We start from the raw sequence: 19564 nt of genomic DNA, 5'->3' as shown, positions 1-19564 counted from the left end.
GGTGAGACTCAAATTCACAGTCTCCTGGCGGCTACCGAGTCCCTTTTTGGGAGAGGGGCGGTCTAAAAATCTAAGAAATAAATAAATAAATACCTCACCATCTTTTGACATCCAATAAAAAAAACCAACTATATTGCCTGTGTTCATGTGCTATGCTAATAAGCACTCTTTCTTTGGAGTGTAGCTTGTTCACTGTGTCATTAAACCACAAGTGACAGAGTTCACACGTTATACTATGCCTGTGGCATGTGTGCTTGAAGTGGCATGCAGAGCTATCTCTCTAGGCACACCAGCCGTCGCCCATTTCTCGGAAGTAGTATTCAGCTGGTTCTCTCTGGTTCGGGTGAACTGGTAGCGGTGGCTGCGGGAGACATAATGCGTGACCACTGTGCATTTACGAACTGGTAGGGAAGGTAAGCAAAGCCCACCACTGCCTATTGCTCTTTTGGTTTCTGGCACGCACATGTGCGCTGGCCAGCTGGCCAGAAGCTGGAAGGTCAGCTTCCCAAAACCAGAGAGCTTGTACTTCTACAACTCAAATACTGAGAGATGGGATGAGTTAACTAAGGGGTGCCATCTTTTCTCCCCAATTCACCATGATCAATTCATTAGTGGTGGAATTAAAAATTAGTCAGGCTTATCTTTGAAGTAATGAGGTGTAAGAATGCTGCAAAATGTAGAAAGATACAGGAGAAATCTTAGAGGATTTCGCAACTTGTCCCACCTTGACAGATTGCTTTCTGTAAGGGGAAAACGTAGGAGTTGTGTTTACAGATTTGCGAGATGGCTCAATTTACATTCCTTTATGAAAAGCCAGAAGGCCTAACTCTTACTCTCTTCTCTGTCTCTGAAAACTATAATAAGATATTGTGTATGTGTTTGTGTGTGTGTGTGTTTTGGCTGAATGTGCTTCCTCTCATCAAAGGTAAATGGAAGAAGCAGGCAGCCAGGCTGATAAGAGAGAAAAACATCCCATCCAGGTCTCAGTGATGCAGGCCAGACCTAAACATTACACACCTAAATAATGTGTGAAAGACTCATTCAATCTTTTAGAAAACCACTTGTTTCCTGCTGAGACAATTCTACAGTTCGTGACAGGCAGTGGAAAAAAATGTATATGTTAAATGAACAAACTTTGTACTGCAGATCTCCCCCACGCACTCCTGTCCAAGCCTTGCCTTCTGCTGCCAGGGCCATTTCAGCCTTTGAGGGAACCTAGTGGTCTCATCATATTACCAATTTTGCCTTCTATTTGAAAAGAGTTTCTCAAATCTCTGACTGGTAAAAACTTCAAGCCTTTCTAATTTATTTATTTATTTACATGTTTTATATATATATATATAAATAACTCAAAGCAACGAATGCAGACAATACGTCTCCCGTCTCCTATTTTCCCCACAACAACAAACCTATGAGGTGGATTGGATTGATAGAGAGTGACTGGCCCAGAGTCACCCGGTCAGCGTTTATGCCTAAAGAGGGACTAGAACTCAAGGTCTCCTGGTTTCTAGCCTGATGCCTTAACCACTAGGCCAGACTGGCTAATTCATAACTTTTGAAAATTACTGCACACAAAATGTGCACTACATGTATTTTGTCAATATGGTTCAGGGGTGGGTTGCTGCAAGCATTGCTGCCAGTTCTCTTCACACAAGCACAGAAAGTGAAAACATTAGTAAAAAACAAGCCCTCAACAGCAGCAGAGACCAGGGAACCAGTTCGGGAGCGTGGCCAGCCTGCCATCCCTACTAGTTCGGCGACCCAGTCCCAATTTCCACTACCAGTTCGCCCAAACTGGTGTGAACCGGTAGCAACCCAGCTCTGATGTGGTTGTAAAGAAAGCCACAGACACCGGGTTCCTAAGAGTCCAGCTTCTCTGATAGTAGATTCTCAACTGCAGGCACTCCTTGTGGCAGGGGCATTGATATCAATTTTCATTTCCCAATGGAATCAGCATTACTCTAGAGCAGTGTTTCCCAACCTTGGCGACTTTAAGTCCTGTGGACTTCAACTCCCAGAATTCTGGGAGTTGAAGTCCACAGGACTTAAAGTCGCCAAGGTTGGGAAACACTGCTCTAGAGCAGGGGTGTCTCAAATCCGTGTCGTCACAGGAGTGTCATGTGACATATCACAGCTTTTTTTCCCCCTTCGTCAAATTGGGTGTGGGCATGGCTAGTGCATCTGTCCCACAGGCTGCCCATTTGACAGCCCTGATCTAGAGCATCAAGGGCAATTACAATGGTAGCCCAATTGCTGCAGCTTTGTCACTAGAATCCCACATGGGACCGTTGCAACACTGGAATAGACTAGACTAGACTAGAACAGAACAGAACAGAACAGAATTCTTTATTGGCCAAGTGTAATTGGACACATAAGGAATTTTTCTCCAGTGCACAAGCTCTCAGTGTACACAAAGTGACAGGCCATATAGCATAGATCATAGTTACAATCATTAATTATAAGATACCAGTGATAAATCACTTTATCACTTGTTAAATCCTCATTCCTGTAGTTTTAAATGATGGTCTGACATTAGATAAAATAATGATCATTATTTATTGTATCCTAACACAAGTGATATTCCCTGGACATGCTGCAATAAAACATCAATAAAAATGATTCTAATTACAATGAACAATAAAGGAATAAAAGCAAAACCATAAAAAACATGCACTTTAAATGTCCACAAGAAGAAGGTCAATTTTGTATGCAAATTTAAATAATTCGCTTCCGCCATTTAAATCCCAGCCCTTTATAAGTATATCGCAGCTCTCTCCAACTTGATCTTTTTTCAACACCTTGGACTTCAGTTTCAAGAATTTCCATCTAGTAAGGCCAGCAGTGGGAGGAAGTGCCACATAAACCACTGGTGCTGGTAGGCATTTGACAGCTGGTGTTAAAAACAGAAGAATGTCTGAGGGTAATCTTGTGGTTTGAAAGAAAACGTTAGGAACTCAACCAAAAATAAGGGTCTCTTAATTTTAAAATAAAAGTTATTATTAGATTTTTTTAATCCCCCCATTTTTATATATAACTCAAGGCAGTATGACTATCACTAAGTGTTGTATCTTATGATTCTTGATGAATGTATATTTTATTTTTCTTTATGTACACTGACAGTATATGCATCAAAGACAAATTCCTTGTGTGTCCAATCACACTTGGCAAATAAAGAATTCTATTCTATTCTAGTCTATTCTATTCTCAAGAGTGCTGAAGTATATGTATAACTCAAGAGCATCCTGGAATTGAATTGTTTTAAAGCACTGCCATACTATACCTCTGAAAATCCGAATCTAATACAGGTAGTCCTCGATTTACAACAGTTAATTTAGTGACCTTTCAAAGTTACAATAGTACTGAAAAAAAGCAACTTGTGACTGTTTTTCATACTTACAACTATTGCAGCATTCCCATGGTCCCGTGGTCAAAATTTGGACACGTGACAACTGACTCATATTTATGACTGTTGCAGTGCCCTGAGGTAATTGTGACCAACTTTTGCAACTTTCTGACAAGCAAAGGCAAAGGGGAGGCCAGATTCACTTAACAACTGTGTTACTAACTCAGCAACTGCAGTGATTTACTTAACAACTTTGGCAAGAAAGGTCACAAAATGGGGCAAAATTCACTTAACAAAATTAGCAACAGAAATTTTGGGCTCAGTTGTGGCCATCAGTAAGACTACTTGTAGTTATTCCCATTAAACACAAAGCAAAGTATAGGACAGGTTTACCTGTAGGAACAGCTTACTATTCTTCTACAAATATTCTTCAGGCCTCCAAAAGGTGGTTTAAACAATTGGTATATGAATGCTGAAGCCATTTAAAAGGTAGTGCTATTATTTAACCTTAAAATGTGTGTGTGTGTGTGTGTGTGTGTTTATATTTCTGTTCTGTATTTTAGATCATTTCCATACACTGTACTTTCCTTTTATATTTTATGAGAACAGATGAAAAGAAAAGGTATGCTCTCAGTTGAAAAAGAGACAAGTGCTTCAAAATAGTTCCAGGCAAAGAAACTGCGGTACATTTTTTCCCTACCAGCTGTCATTTAATTATATGAACGAACACTCCTGTTCAAATATTTCAAAGGAGAATATAATTTCCTATATTTCCAAAGCAGAATCCTTTGTGGAGGAGCAAACTTAGCTTTCCACCAAATTCTTCTTTTAGAGACAAACATTTCCCTGTAGAAAAAAATGTCCATTCAAGAGAATGAACACCACAGATAATGTGTTTGGCCCTGTCTGTGTTGGGGTGTAAAAGGAATTGTGGAAGAAAGGGAATACTATCCGGCATAGAGTAAATCCTACTTGGTTTGGAAATCACTCTTCGTTTTGTGATATCTAATACCCTTGAATTCTTGCCTTAAGCATTTATGGATAGTACCAGATAACTAATCTTCAAAATCTCAGCCGTTCCAAATAAGAATGAAAATGAAGATACTTCTCCATGTTTTCTCTCACACATTCTTCTACTTTTCTTTTGCCAAGGTTTTCTTCTTTGATTACACCCTCTTTCCGTCTTCTGATTTCTACTCTATGATGCAGGCAGAAAACAAACACAAGGTTTTGCTTAGTAACAAGATTACCACCATGTATGGTACACCAAAGTATAGGTTGAGGTTTCTTGAGTTCATGAAGTGTTTATCTTTCAGTGCTTAAATTGATGCCATTCATTGTACCACAGCTGTATTCTTCCAAAGTTCAGAGAAACCATGGGGCCTAGAAAGAACCCCAAGTACATTGACTTCCAACCCATTTCCATCATCAACAAACAAACCCAATCAAACAAAGTTTCTACAAGTTTCTCTTGATTCTTCTCCCTGGAGCTACATGACCAAAAAAGAAAACAAAATAAGGCAGATGGCCAATATAGAATGGCAGATCTACAGTATATCCAGAATCATCCTCACTAGAGCCACTAAGTCAGTATTGAATGTTATACTATATATAACAGAATAACAGAGTTGGAATATTATTTCAGACAAATAATTATCCAATCTCTTTTTTTTTAAAGTTCCAGTGTTAGAATACCCACAACTTCTGGAGGCAAGACATTCCACTGATTAATGATTCTAATTATCGGGAAATTTCTCCTTAGTTCTAGGTTGCTTCTCTCCTTGATTAATTTCCATCCATTGCTTCTTGGCCTGCCTTTGGGTGCTTTGGAGAATAGGCTGACCTCCTTTTTGTGGCAACCCCTTTGATATTGGAACACTGCTATCATATCACCCACAGTTCTTCTTTTCATTAACTAGACATATACAATTCCTGCAACCGTTCTTCATATGTCTTAGCCACCAGTCCTCTAATCATCTGTGTTGCTCTTCTCTGCACTCTATCTAGAGCAGGGGAGTCAAACTCACGGCATCACGGCAGTGTCATGTGACATATTGGGACTTTTCTCCCCTTCACTAAACTGGATGTGGGCGTGGCCAGTGCATGTTACATCTGGCTTGCGAGTTTTACAGCCCTGTTCTAACGTCTCAACATCTTTTTTATATTTTGGCAACCAAAACTGGATGTAATATTTCAAGTTTTAGTTTTACCCACCCATTGTAAAGTAGCATTAACACTTCATGTGATCTTGAGTCTATCCCTGTGTTAATGCAGCCTAGGACTGCATTGGCTTTTTTGGTAGTGGTGGCACCAATTCCAACATAATCTTTGTCAAAAAGTTGTGATGTTCATTGTATATAAAATAAGGCTTTTGATGTAAGATATGGAGGAACAGTGGGTTGCTTCAAAAAGGCACAAGGGCATCAGGATGCTAAATATGGGAAATGACCACTGTTGACACCTGTTGTCAGAATTGGTATTGATGAAATTGAAGTGCCTAAATAAGATACTGATGTGCGCAGAGATGGACTGACTGACTCTAGAGCTCAAAGAAAAGGGTGAGACGGAATATCATGAAATCTGGGACAAATGGAACTGATGGTTAGAAATGTGGGGGAAAGGCCAGGACAGAAAAACACAGAGAAGTTAAGAGTTGGTTAATATGGTACTAAGAATGTGTGATAGGTAAGAATTGGATATGTATTTGTGTGATTAGTAATTATATAAAAGAAAGGATCAATGGACAGGTAATCTAACTGACTACATACACCTATGTAATGGATATAAAATGTAATTGTTGTAAGATTTAATCACTATATGGAAACGTTTATTCCAGAAATGTCGCACTATGTCCAATGTTTTTAATGTTTATCTAATAAAAAACTTTTTAATTTTTTAAAAAAAAAGAAATTGAAGGGCCAACTATATAAAAATTGTTCGCAGTAAGAAACAGAGCTCTTGGCAATGATATCCCTTAATATATTAATAGTTATAAATGCTGCTCATTTCATATCAGCAGTTTGGCAATGAGAAAATAACAATTACAAAGTTGGCATTTTCTTTTGATTTCGATGGGAAAGGAATACACAGGCTGAAATTTCAGTGACAAGTGTTTACGCTGCTCAGAATATGTTCCAGTGCTTTGGACCCCCTAACCAAACAGCCTGTTATTTCTTCTGCAATAAATATGGCTTCATCTCGGCTTACGCAACAAGTAGCCAGGGGCCGTGAAAGACATGCCCAGTGTGTATTGCAACTCATCAGGTATTAAGGCATTCACTCCTCAGCTAACTCATGATCACATATTAAGAGTGGCTCTGCATTGTGTGAACAAGTTGCATTAGGCACTGAAACATCGCATCCCATAATTCTTAATTGGTTGGTACAATAGTAATTCTTTTGATTTTTTTTCCTCCCTTTTTTCTCTGGCATTCGATCTAACAATTCGTAATATGTCATGAAGTTTCACATTTCTATTATAATAGCGCTCTGATTCTAGACTTGCCAGATGCCCTTAAAACGCACAGCGATATTTCCATACTATGCATGTAAATGTGAAAAGACGTGCTTTCTCAGTGGCATGGAAAATGTACAGACTCTTGGCACCTTGATAGGCTGTGAACGTGCTGTATGGGCAAATTCAGGAGCACAGCCATTTCTGTAATAATTGGTGTCAGGCTTTTAACAAGTGTGGGCTGAGCTACTTGCTCCGGTCTCTTTCCTTATAACCGAAAAGCAGAAGACAAATTATATAAGCTCTTCGAATAAAAAACAAAAGTAAAGGCAGAAGGTATATACAGGTAGCCCTCGACTTACAACTGTTTATTTAGCGGTCATTCCAAGTTACAACATCACTGCAAAAAAGAGACTAATGACCACTTTTCACACTTACGGCCATTGCAGCATCCTTGTGGTCACATAACCAAAATTTGGATGTTTGGCAACGGGTTCATATTTATGATGGTTGCAGTATCCCCAGATCCCCTTTTGTGACCTCCTGACAATCAAAATCAAGGGGGAAGCCAGATTCACTTAACAACCGGGTTGTTAATTTAACAACTGCAGCAATTCACTTAACAACTGTGGGAAGAAAAGTTGTAAAATGGGGCAAAACTCGCTTAACAAATGTCTCACTTAGCAGCATAAAGTTTGGGCTTAATGGTAGTCGTAGGTCGAGGACTATCTGAACTTTGAGGGCTAGATGAGGAATTGATTTACTGAAACAGGCAAAGCTATCCAGCAGCATTTGTACTAAGAAAAAGATATTGACAGTTCTTTAAGAACAGGACTAGGTAGATCGAAGGATTGGCTTTGACCTCCAAAGCCTTAAATCACCTTGGCTTGGGCCTATCTCAAGGACTCCTCACTAGTCAGATATCCTGGGAGCCCTGACCCATCCCCCACATAATGCCTCCACCTCTCCACAGAGGTCAGCAGATGTTGTCGTCTCTCATTTCTGGCGCTCCTTCGTGAGTTCATAGGCCAGGTGCTTTATCTGGTCAATTTTAGAGGACAGGCAAAGGATTGTTTGCACCGCTTTTAACAGCACGGCATTTGATTCGAATGTTGTATCTGACAAAATAGAGAGCCTCCAATGCTACCAATCAAAACATGCTATGCAACTATTCATCCCTTAGTGAATTTCATACAGAAAGAGGGGGAGGGCGGCAAGCAGAGAGAAATGTAGATGGGCACACTTGCACCCCAATGAAATAGAGTGAATGGGAGAGTCCCAATAATTGCACAGTGAACGCATATAACAGCACCGGTCTGCTCCATTTAGCCAATTTATTTTTAAGCCCACTGTCGATTTTATAGGTGTTTTTTTAAACCAGAATTTGAAAAATAACACTTAAACGTTGTGAGACAGTCTAATTTGAACTAAGGGCTGGAAAATTAGAATCGACCTTGGTATTTAAAGGTGTATTTTGATATCTCACCTGTTCTCATTTTACAATATATGGGTTGTTGTTGCTGCTATTGTTGTTTGATCCTCGAGTTTGATCCTCTGTGAAATGCCTTTTTTCTGATTTATTTAGGACGGGGCAAAATCTAACCAAAGCAAAACATTTTATTCCTGCGTGGAAAATATAACCACAGTCCTCCCACAGAAAACAAATGATTTATTTTGGCTGAATTGACCATAATCTGCATTCAGCTCAGTTGCAAAGTGTGATACATGATCAAATATACACTTTGCTTTGTCTCCTCTGGAGACAAAGCTTTTTCCAGAGTTTGAAGGTTCGGTACAGGATAACATCTCTCTACCAGCTATCAGCCTTTCCAGAATTGGGATTATTTCCTAAGAAAGAGAAACCACTACTGTGCAAAATAAATGGATAGCCTTCCAAAATGAGACTTAGCAGCCAAGACTAGCTTTGGCAATTCTCCAGTTACATGAACCAGAATTTTCAGCACAGTCAGTTTAGTTAGAGTATTCTGTAAATTGAATCTACTCACCTACAATTGCAGCAGTCACAGTCGCTATGTGTTTCTGAAATTAAGATTTCTGGAATTCAGAGTGTAAAGCACATTTTATCTCCTAGTAGCAGAGGTGGTATTCAGCAGGTTCTGACCAGTTCTGGAGAACCGGTAGTGGAAATTTTGAGTAGTTTGGAGAACTGGTAAATACCACCTCTGACTGGCCCCGCCCCCATCTACTTTCTGCCTCCTGAGTCCCAGCTGATTGAGAGGAAATGGGAATTTTGCAGTAATCTTTCCCTGGAATGGGGAAGGAATGCAGATTTTACTATATCCTTTCCCTGCCATGCCTGCCAAGACATGCCCACCAAGACATGCCACGCCCACCAAGCCACGCCCACAGAACCGGTAGTAAAAAAAATTCAATCCCACCACTGCCTAGTAACCTTGGAGTAATTATCCCCCATAAACAATTTTTTTTTAAAAAAAGCAATGTCTTTTTCTGCACTGGAAGCTATCTATGCAGTAGCACTACCAACCTGCAGAGGATGGCACTCTGTAGCACAATCCAGACGATGGATGATCCAGTTCTTCAGAGGAGTATCGGAAACCTCACCGACCCAAATGGATTTAAGCAGCCATCTCTAATATAACGGGCGCTACGTAACATAGATCAGCAAATAGAAATGCCACTCAAATAATTCCATCAATTGAGTTTAAATATCACACGTCTCCAAAATGCAAAGTTAGAGAAAGCTTACATGGGAGTAAAGAACCTGAATCCTTTCAGATGTTGATTGAACTATAATTTTAGCCTCATTGCCTATCCCTGGTCAGAACTTCTGAGAACTTCGGTCCAGCAGCTTCTGGGAAGCCAAAGGCCCCTGTATTGCTGTCTTCACATGTGCTGCCATATACTGGAAATTGTTATGCCCAGTGGAAAAGAAGAAATTGTGAAATTTCACCCTTGTGCTCAGGTTTCCCCATACTGGCACTTTTCTGATTGGGTTAGGATTGCATTTCCCAGAATTTTCAGTAAACGTGGTGGTTAGTTGTAGTGACACATTTACTGGAAAAGGAGTTATATGTTTGTTTCACCTACCAATAGGGTACTTTTTTGAATAGCGAAAGTAGGAAAACATATATCTGCAAAGCTCTTTGAAAATGAAAGTACTAATTATTACAGCCCGTAAAGGATCACTTCTAAGAATTTGCTGGATAGAATATAATTAACATTTGAAGGGATTCATTAAGAGTCAAAATGAAGCTCTTGTATAACGAGCTCCAACAAGCATAGCACACAACTCTCAACAGATTATTCTTCAGAAGGGTTCAAGGCTGTCATAACCAAATTACTATTTTAAAGGGTCCTTTTCATTATCTTTCCATTTAAGTACCACTGTTTTAAATTAATGCCTCTTCCCTGCCCCCCCCCATACATTGTTAGTCCATTTCTAATAATTGCAGTGTTAATTATTTTGCAGTTATCATGTTTGTTAAGTGTGGGGGAGAATTATTAGCACAGTGGTAGAAAAACCAGATTCATTGTTTCACTGATATAATTGCTGCTAGGGGTGGGAGAGGCAAAAAAACCAAAATAAAAGGCTGCAGTTGAAATTATATAGTTGGCTCAGACAGACATATAACCAAGCCTAGACCCATCAATAGTCTTTGCCTGCCTGCCTGCCTAACTACCTACCTACGTCTGCCTGCCTGCCTGCCTGCCTGCCTGCCTGCCTGCCTGCCTGCCTGCCTGCCTACCTACCTACCTACCTACCTATCTAATCAAAGGAGTGACGCAGAATCAACACTGACTTGAAGTCACAAATATACAGCATATGTACATTAGTGCCTTCAAGCCAATGTTGTCTCTTGGCCATTGCCTTGAATAATTCCTGCAATTTTCCTAGCAAGGTTTTTCAAAGTAGTTTTCTGTTGCCTGCTTTCTAGGGCTGAGAGAAATTAGCTGGCCCAAAGTCACCGGTTGATTTTGTGCCTAGGGCAGGACTAAAACTTAAGGTCTCCCTTATTTCTAGCCTGTGGCCTTAACCACTACACCAAACTGGCTTTTTTTCTCAGGCTAAACCTGTCTACATGTAATTTCACCTGTCACATTCTAAACCTTCATGTCAAGACTGGAATATGGCATATATAATATGAGCAAATTTAAGATCTTTCTGAAGTAACAGCACAATGTATGTAGACACGTGACAGCAATTGTAAATACCTCTCAGGGGAAATCCAACCTAAGCAACTACGCCTTCAAACCCATGGAAAGGCAGCAGCGAAACAAAAAGATTATTGCAGCACAGATCAGTGTTTCCTCAATGGGAAAAAAATCCTGTTAGCTATCAGAGTCTGCATTTAATTAGATAAAGGACCTTAAACATTTGAAGTGGAAAGTAAATTATTTCATGTGCTTCTTAGGATACTAGTGAAACTTTGTTTTCAGAGTAACAAAATATTCAGAATGTTTAAACTGATATGACAAAGGTTATGGGGGGGGGGGGAAACAGATGTTTTATGGATATTTCTGAGCATTCTTCACACTTTAAAAAATCCATAGATGACGGCATTATCCATCAGTGTCATGATATCCATATCAGTGTCATGAAAGGCCAACTTGTGCCTGATATTTACATTTCTTTTCTTTTTTTTTAAATAAAATTTTTATTTTCAAGCAAACACAAACACACAAAACATATAACATAAAAACCTCTTCAACTGCATACAGTGTGTCGATTGGTTACAAGGTCTTTCTGAGTCCTTTCCATAGTCATCACTTGAGCTTTATCAAAACTCACATATTGTCAATCAAATATCTTTGTATACGTTATTATTATACTTCATTTGTTTGATTATCACTATTGTTTCTCCATTTTAAACAAGGTATTCTAAATATGTATCCATTTATATTATAATGTTTCATTATATCATCTTCAATATATCCAATAATAAAGGATATAAAATTTTTTTATATCCTATTCTGTCATTCTATTATTTTAGCATTGATAACATTCTCTAATGATTTTCAATCCATGTTTTTTCCATTATTAGTATCATCAATCTAATATACACGTATACAAATTGTTACATCCATTAAGCATAGCTATTATTACATCCTTTTTATATGAAACATATTAAATTTGAAGTAAATTTATATTTTGGCATTTCATTACATCATCCTGAAATCATCCAATAAGATTACATCTTTATATTCTATTCTATATAGAATTATTTATCTTTTATAAAAAGATTTTTCAACATCATCTCCATCATCCTCACTTACAATTTGTATAAAATTTCATATTATCAATCTAGAATATATAATGCTTTATTATCATTATTGATCATTTATTTGACTATAGCTATTATTACTTTGTCTTATACATAGTACTCAAAATTTAACTACATTTAACTACATTTTATTGTGACATTTCATTTCATCATCCTGTATCCTTCCAGAAATAGTGCAGTCCAATATCTCTTGCCATTTGTAGAATCTGTATTCTAAGTGTTTTCTTGATAAGTCTTATGTGGACTTCTCTTGACAACTTGTTCTTCATTGCATATCTTATAAAGATTCGAAACCCTCTATCTGTTCCTTTCATCAGCTTGACTTTTGTTATCGCTGGTGCTTCGGTCGAAATTACTCTCATTGTTTCTGCCAAATTTTCTCCCCTTTCTTCATCTATATTTTGATATCTGAGATAGAGTTCCAGTTCATCAATCTCTCCTTTCTGTATTTCACACTTATCATTTCCCTCCAATCTTGATTTGCTGTCAGTGTCAACAATTTTCTTATCACTTTCATATGTCTCTGTGGTTTTTTGAACTCTGTCCTCAAATTTCATCATTGTTTTATAAGTATTCTCAACTCTTCCCTCCATACTTTCTGTATTTTGATCTATAATTTCAATTCTCTTTTCAATTCTCTCTGTGATTATTAAGACTTTTTGAATTTCTAGCCAGAGGGAATGTTGATTTTTTGGGAGGGAAACAGAATCAGAATTAATACAGTAGAGGAGACCGAAGCCTTCATTAAAAAACATAGTTCCCTCCTAGAGGACGAAAATAGGGGAGGTGGTGAAAAAGGTAGTAATGTGCAAGATATGAAGGAGGGGCGGCTGTCGCTCCACCTGGGGACAGGGAGGAGGGAGAAATATCAAAAAGGCTCAGGTCACAAAAATAAATGTATTTGAAATACTATGATAATTGTTGATATACTAGAAAGTGACAAAGAAAGAGATGATTGAACATATGGATGATATAATGTAAAACAAGATTCCGTTTATGCTCATCTTTTATACGTTGTTTTTAACATTGTAAAAACTGTGAGATTTGGGGGGATTTCTACCATTAGCACGGGAGCTGCCAAAATTTTCTTTGTACCCTTTTTACCTTTCCCTATAAATGTTCAACAACCAATAAAATTCTTTTTTTTAAAAAGACTTTTTGAATTTCTAGCGTAATTCTTTGCAATGTTAGTCCCTTTTCTTCTTCATATTGGGCCATTTTTCCAGGTTATAGACATTGCCACTAAAACATCCAAGGCTTTTGCTAGGTTTCAAACAAATTCAGTAAAGTTTTTCAGGTCAAAGTTTTCTCTTTCCTTCAAAGAAACTGTATAAACAAGACATTTTCCACTGACCCTTTCAGTAAACAAAGCCAATAGCTTTGTATTATAAGATGTTGCCAAGCCTCTAGCCTCTAGATGGCAGTGTTACATCCTTTCCCTCTGTTTTTGCTTCTCTTTCTAAGCTCCGAACTCAGGAAGAGAAGAAAAAAAATGTTTAAAGATTACGATCCGGCCGAGCCTTGCGAGGAAAGAAACTTTTAATCCACAAATACAAAAAATGGAAAAAGTATAGAGGAAGAAGGCGGGGGGGGGGGAAAGACCAGTCCAGTTTAAAAGTAAGAGGCATTTGTAAAAAGTCCATCCATAGAAAACAAACAAAATTAAAGTGAAAAAGATAACATGATAGTTTTAAACCAGGGTTAATTCGCTGCTTGCTTCCTTCTGTCTTCAATTTTATTTTAACTCTAAGTCTTTTGGGTTTTCTCTTCTGTAATAATAAGGATTTGTCTCGCCATTTCGACACACTGTCTCTCCTATTCTGCTTCCGTTTCAGGGAACTGTCCCAACCTTCTGCAGCCATTTTGGCTGCTTCTCTGGTAGCCGGCAAAAAGAGCTTTTCCCTGGATCGATCAGAGGCTTTCGATGCCCCTGAGATCAGCAGGACATGCCCTTCTCTATCACCGTTCCTTCAGAACGGTTTAGATCCAAAAGGATTATCCAGCAAAAGAGATATCGACAGCAATCCTGGAGCCCCAAGATTGCATGTCGTGTCGTAGCGACGTCAGGCCCGCCTCTCTCTACATTTCTTTTCTTGACAATGAGGAGGGGAGATTAAAATGCCAATGGGTTGCTACCATTTATAAGGCTAAAATATTTAATATTTTAAGTGGGATTAAAATATTGTAATAAGATTAAAGTGTTACACAGCTGCATACACTTGGAAATTAGGATGCTGAACCTATTGAAGGCTGGATCTCTTGGAAAAATCTTTTGAAGTTGTTCTTGCTGCTACTGTTGCTGCTATCCCCATCCAATAAATCAGATTCACACTACATATTTTTATATGCAGTTCTAAAGTTCCGAATTGGCTCTAGGAATAAATAGAGCAGCATCCATCTTGGGCTATGGGTATAAATGTATTAATGTTAATCTCACTTGCCTCACTCCACAAATCTACTTGCATTCAAACACACTTTCATTTTATTTTCTTCCCAAAAGACCTTTTGGTACCTTTCTGCTTTATAATCTGGCAGATAGTGTGGGAAATCAGGTGAATCAGCCAAGGATGGAGATATTTAAGTTATATCCTGGGGTGTAGGGGTGTCTTGTATATACCTGTTATTCACTATTCATAAGCAAGGCTTGACCAAAATTATGCTACAGCCTGCCTTTACCACAATGTACTTTCTGCTGACTTTTAAGTAGTATCTCTAAATTTAAGTAAAGAAAAAGTCTCATTAACAACAAAAATGTCCATGTCTGAATCAAGATTATGGCCACTTTCCTCAGCTGGGACATTCTCCAGATTTATGAATTTCATCTCCTAGGGATTGGAAAACCAAGTATAAGGTTTCTTCTTGAGTAAGGGTTGGACTAGAAAAACCTGCAGTCTCTTCCAGCTCTGTTATTCTGCTATTCCTAATTCTTCAGAAAGCATTGCCATGGATGAATTCCATTAACTGAAGTACAGAAAATATAAAAGCCTCTCTTGCAGGGGAAAACGTTGGAAGATTGGCATTTTGAATGATGTAGAAAACAACAACAATGGAACAGGAATCCAGATGGGAGTTCACTGAAATTAAAGGAATTCTTCCTGGAAGTGAACTCTTTCCATGAAAAGTTGGAAGTTTTTCATTGGTCACTAAATCATTAAATTCAATGTAACTGAAGTGTGAGAATCTTACCTGAATTATACCATTATATATTTATGTTGCTGCACACTGAAGACACTAAAACATATCATTATACTTTTTGATGCTTTTCAATCTCAGCAGTACAATCTAGCTATAGGAGGTATGCCAGTCAGTTGGACAATTTTTTGGAAAAGTATTTGTCTTGTCCACAGCGCTGAATATTTTCTTTTCTCATTGTCATTGAGTGTAACCGGAGCTTTGTTAGGGTGGATAACTAACATTCACACTATAAACAAAGTAACCCAACATATGAAGTGCAAGTAACTGACCCTTTAGATTCATAACTAATTGTGCAAATTTAAGGTGCCATAACTACCGTGTTTCCCCAAAAATAAGACAGGGTCTTATTTTCTTTTGACCCCCGAAATAAGCACTTGGCCTTATTTTTGAGTAGGTCTTATTATTTTTGAGGTGCAAGATATGGCGAGCATAGTCACCTCATGGCTGCTGCTGTGTTGCATGTCACTGGGCCTGCCACTCTTTTTTGTAGCGGTCATTAGTGTGACAGAAGGGGCACGGTGGCTAGGGTTGCGGCCATTAGGTAAGGGCATGTGGGGTGCATGGGGCATGTTCCCCCTCCCTTTCCCCCCCTCCAGCCTCACCTCCTCACCTCGTGTTGTTTGCGCAGCAAGCAGGAAATGGCGGGGACTGGCTGTGCATGTGGTTAAATATTTTTGGAGAGGGCTTCATTTCAAGGGAGGGCTTATTTTAGCACATGCACTCAAAAGCCTGATTGGGCTTATTATCTGGGGAGGTTTTATTTTCGGGGAAACAGGATATTATATAACCAAACATTTCCTGTAATTGGGAAACTATCTTTCATATTGTCTATGGAGATTCTCAGTCATCCAGGTTATGGTTGTCCCAAAGGTGCTTTTTCCAAAGGTAACTGGATTTTCTTTATTTTCCTAGAAGACGTTTCACTTCTCATCCAAGAAGCTTCTTCACTTCTGTCTTTCATAGTGTTGTGTAGGAATTTCAATCAATCAATCAGAAGGAGCTGGAAGGGACCTTGGAGATCTTCTAGTCCAACCCCCTGCTCAAGCAGGAGACCCTAAACCATTTCAGACAAGTGGTTGTCCAGTCTCTTCTTAAAAACCTCCAGTGCATCTCCCACAACCTCTGACGGCAAGCTGTTCCATTGGTTAATTATTCTCACTGTCAGGAAGTTTCTCCTTAATTCCAAGTTGCTTCTCTCCTTGATTAGTTTCCAAACTAATCCAAACCTTCAGGACATATTTACAGGCATCAATAAATAGAAGCCATGTTTGAGTACAATTGTCCATAGATGATCTATATTAATCAATTCTGCAAACGATTGAGTACTTGGAGCCATGTGTTTGCTTTTCTGATGCTGAACAATAAGTCTTTTATTCTAAGTCCATTTACTTTGCCCACAACCCAGAATATTAAATCTCAAAGTTGAGGTAACACATGTAATTGCTTTTTACTAAATTGGAACAATGAATTTAAATAAAACATTAATTCCACTGCAGCTCCAACAAGAGAAATACAATGAGGTTATTTCTAAAACATTATTTCTTGTTGAAAATGATATAATCTAAAAATATATTTAAATTTCGGCACTTTTTAAAGATTTCTTTTTTTATCAGTTAAGCAAAGCTTGCCAGAGATTCATTATGGATCCTTTGATTTTGCCAATGACATACTATGAAGCTTATATAATGGTTCTTTTAAAAGCTGGCAAGGACCTCTGAATTGTGGTTTATTGTTTTGTCATCCAAATGTTTTGTTAAATGCTGATGCCAAATTAATAACAGTTATTTTTGCATTATAAAGAGTACTACTCCAGTAATAAAGGTAAATCCTCAGATTACAACAGCAATTGGGAGCAGAATAGCTATCACTACATCATACAGCATGTCACATAAACACATGACTTACTAATGGCAGTTCTAACAGTGCTAGTTGGTGTTGTTAAACAAGGACCATGCATGTGGTTAAGTGAGGACTTCACATGACTGTGACCTCCAACATCCTGATAGCTTCCTCATTGACTTTCTTGTAGGAAGCCAGTAGAGATCATCAGAAAGTACAATTATGTGACCTCAGGCAGGCCACAAGGGCTGGATCTATGAGGAAGATTGTAAATCAGCTTACAATTCAGCTCCACCACAAATATGAACCAAGGTTGTAATCTGAGGACCACTTGTGAAACCGACATCAATTGATTTTATGAAACCTGTGATACCATTGGGTTGTTGGTGAATATTGCTGGTTTCTTTACAGTCAGTTGTAGATCCTAAGCTAACCACATTTCAGTAGATTAACTATCAATTCTAAATGAAAACTACTAGTGATAGTCAAAGACCCCAGTGAAAAATGGGACTAAAATTAAATACAGAACCATGTAATGACAACAAGCCCCGCAACCAACCTTTCATTTGTATCAGAGTAGTGTCAAAAGGATAGCCTAGTTTGATGTTTCTTCTCAAATTTTAAAACCATTTTCCTCTTCTTCCAATACAGGTTCCCTAAATATATATTCTGCATGTAGGTTGTACAGGTAAATGAACAGTATGCAGCCTAGTCTCACTCCTAGCGAAGACAAGCTCCTTTACATTATGGATTTCGAGATGGTTACCAAGAGTAGTCTGCCCTACAGGAATAAATCAATACTGGATCAAATAAAAACTGACTGTTGCCTTGGGGCATTAGTCAGCAGGGAGACACTGACATACTTCAAGGCATGTGATGTGAGCTAATGTTGGACTAGAAAAAAAATGATTGGCAAGAATGAAGAAAGTAGGGAGGGAAAGCAAAAGGTAAAATGGATGGATAGGATCCCTGGAATGTCATTGGAAGAGTTAGTCATTACTGTCAAAGACGGGTCCAGGTGATAGGTCTTTTACTATAGAATCATCAGGGGTCTTGTCCAACTTGATGTTATCTAGGAAAGCAACTACAGAGCAGTTTGAATAATTGATGCTGAGTTAATCATATTATTCGAAGTATTGCATTGACTAATGGATCAAATTAGGAAATGCAAAGATCAAGAGCAAGATTTTGAAGGAAGATTCAGGCATATGCCTATATATTTTGATATATTGTCGTTCTCAAGCATACCGAATGCACAAATTCGCAAGTTGTGCTAAACTTCCAACTTTAACCATTGTACCTCACTTGCCTCACCTGACTGCACGTCACTGACTAAAACATATGAAGAATGGTTACAGCAACTGGACATGGGTAGTCTAGTGAAGAGAAGGACCAGTGGAGACATAATAGCAATGTTCCAATATTTGAAGGACTGCCACAGAGAAGAGGGAGTCAAGCTATTTTCCAAAGCACCTGAAGGCCAGACTAGGAATAATGTATGGGAACTGAACAAGGAGATTCAATCTGGAAATAAGGAGAAATTTTCTGACAATGAGAGCAATCAATCAATGGAACAGCTTGCCTTCGGAAGTTGTGGGAGCTTCATCACTGGAAGCTTTCAAAAAGAGACTGGACTGCTATCTGTCCGAAATGATAAAGGGTCTCCTGCTTGGGTTGGACTAGATGACCTATAAGGTCCCTTCCAAAACTGTTAATCTGTTAAGTCTAAAATGAAACCCACTATACAAATAGAATTTATGAGATGTTCCTCATTCATACCAATGATTTCAGATATCTGGCTAGCACTGAATGGATTCCTTACCCGATCCGTTATCCTTTTTGTTCCTGCAAAGACATCACAATTCAGCTTCACTGCTGGCTTGCGCTTGTTAAGCATAAAGTGTCTAGGTCTTTGCAGTGGTCTCGGAGGCACATGGAGCGTCTATGACTCCTAATCCCAAGAAACAAATCCAGCTGTGTATCACCTAGTGACTGAATGTCGAAAACCAGATGGAAGGTTTGAATTCAGGAAGATTGGAGTGGGAAAGCCAAGTTCCTGCTAATATGTATGAAACACGGGAGAAATACCTGAACAGAGCTGGTAAGGATGTTAATTACTACCAGCTAATTAATTGTTAATTCTTACCAGCCAATATAGTCTAGTACAGAGGTCCCTAAACTTGGCAACTTTAAGACTTGTGGACTTCAACTCCCAGAATTCTCCAGCCAGAGTAGCTGGCTGGAGAATTCTGGGAGTTGAAGTCCACAAGTCTTAAAGTTGCCAAGTTTGGGGACCCCTGGTCTAGTGGTTAAGGCAGCCAGCTAGAAAGCGGGAGACAGTCAGTTCAAGTCCTGCCTTAGCCATGAAAGCCAGCTGGATGACTTTGGGCCAGCCACTCTTTCTCAGCCCAACCTACCTCACAGGGCTGTTGCTGTAGGGAAAATAGGAGGAGGAAGATGTATTGGATA

The sequence above is a fragment of the Natrix helvetica genome (genome assembly GCF_964273705.1).
Source record: "Natrix helvetica genome assembly, chromosome: 2".
Lineage (NCBI taxonomy): Eukaryota > Metazoa > Chordata > Lepidosauria > Squamata > Natricidae > Natrix > Natrix helvetica.
The sequence above is the reverse complement of the archived record's forward strand: the minus strand, read 5'-3'. Positions refer to the sequence as shown.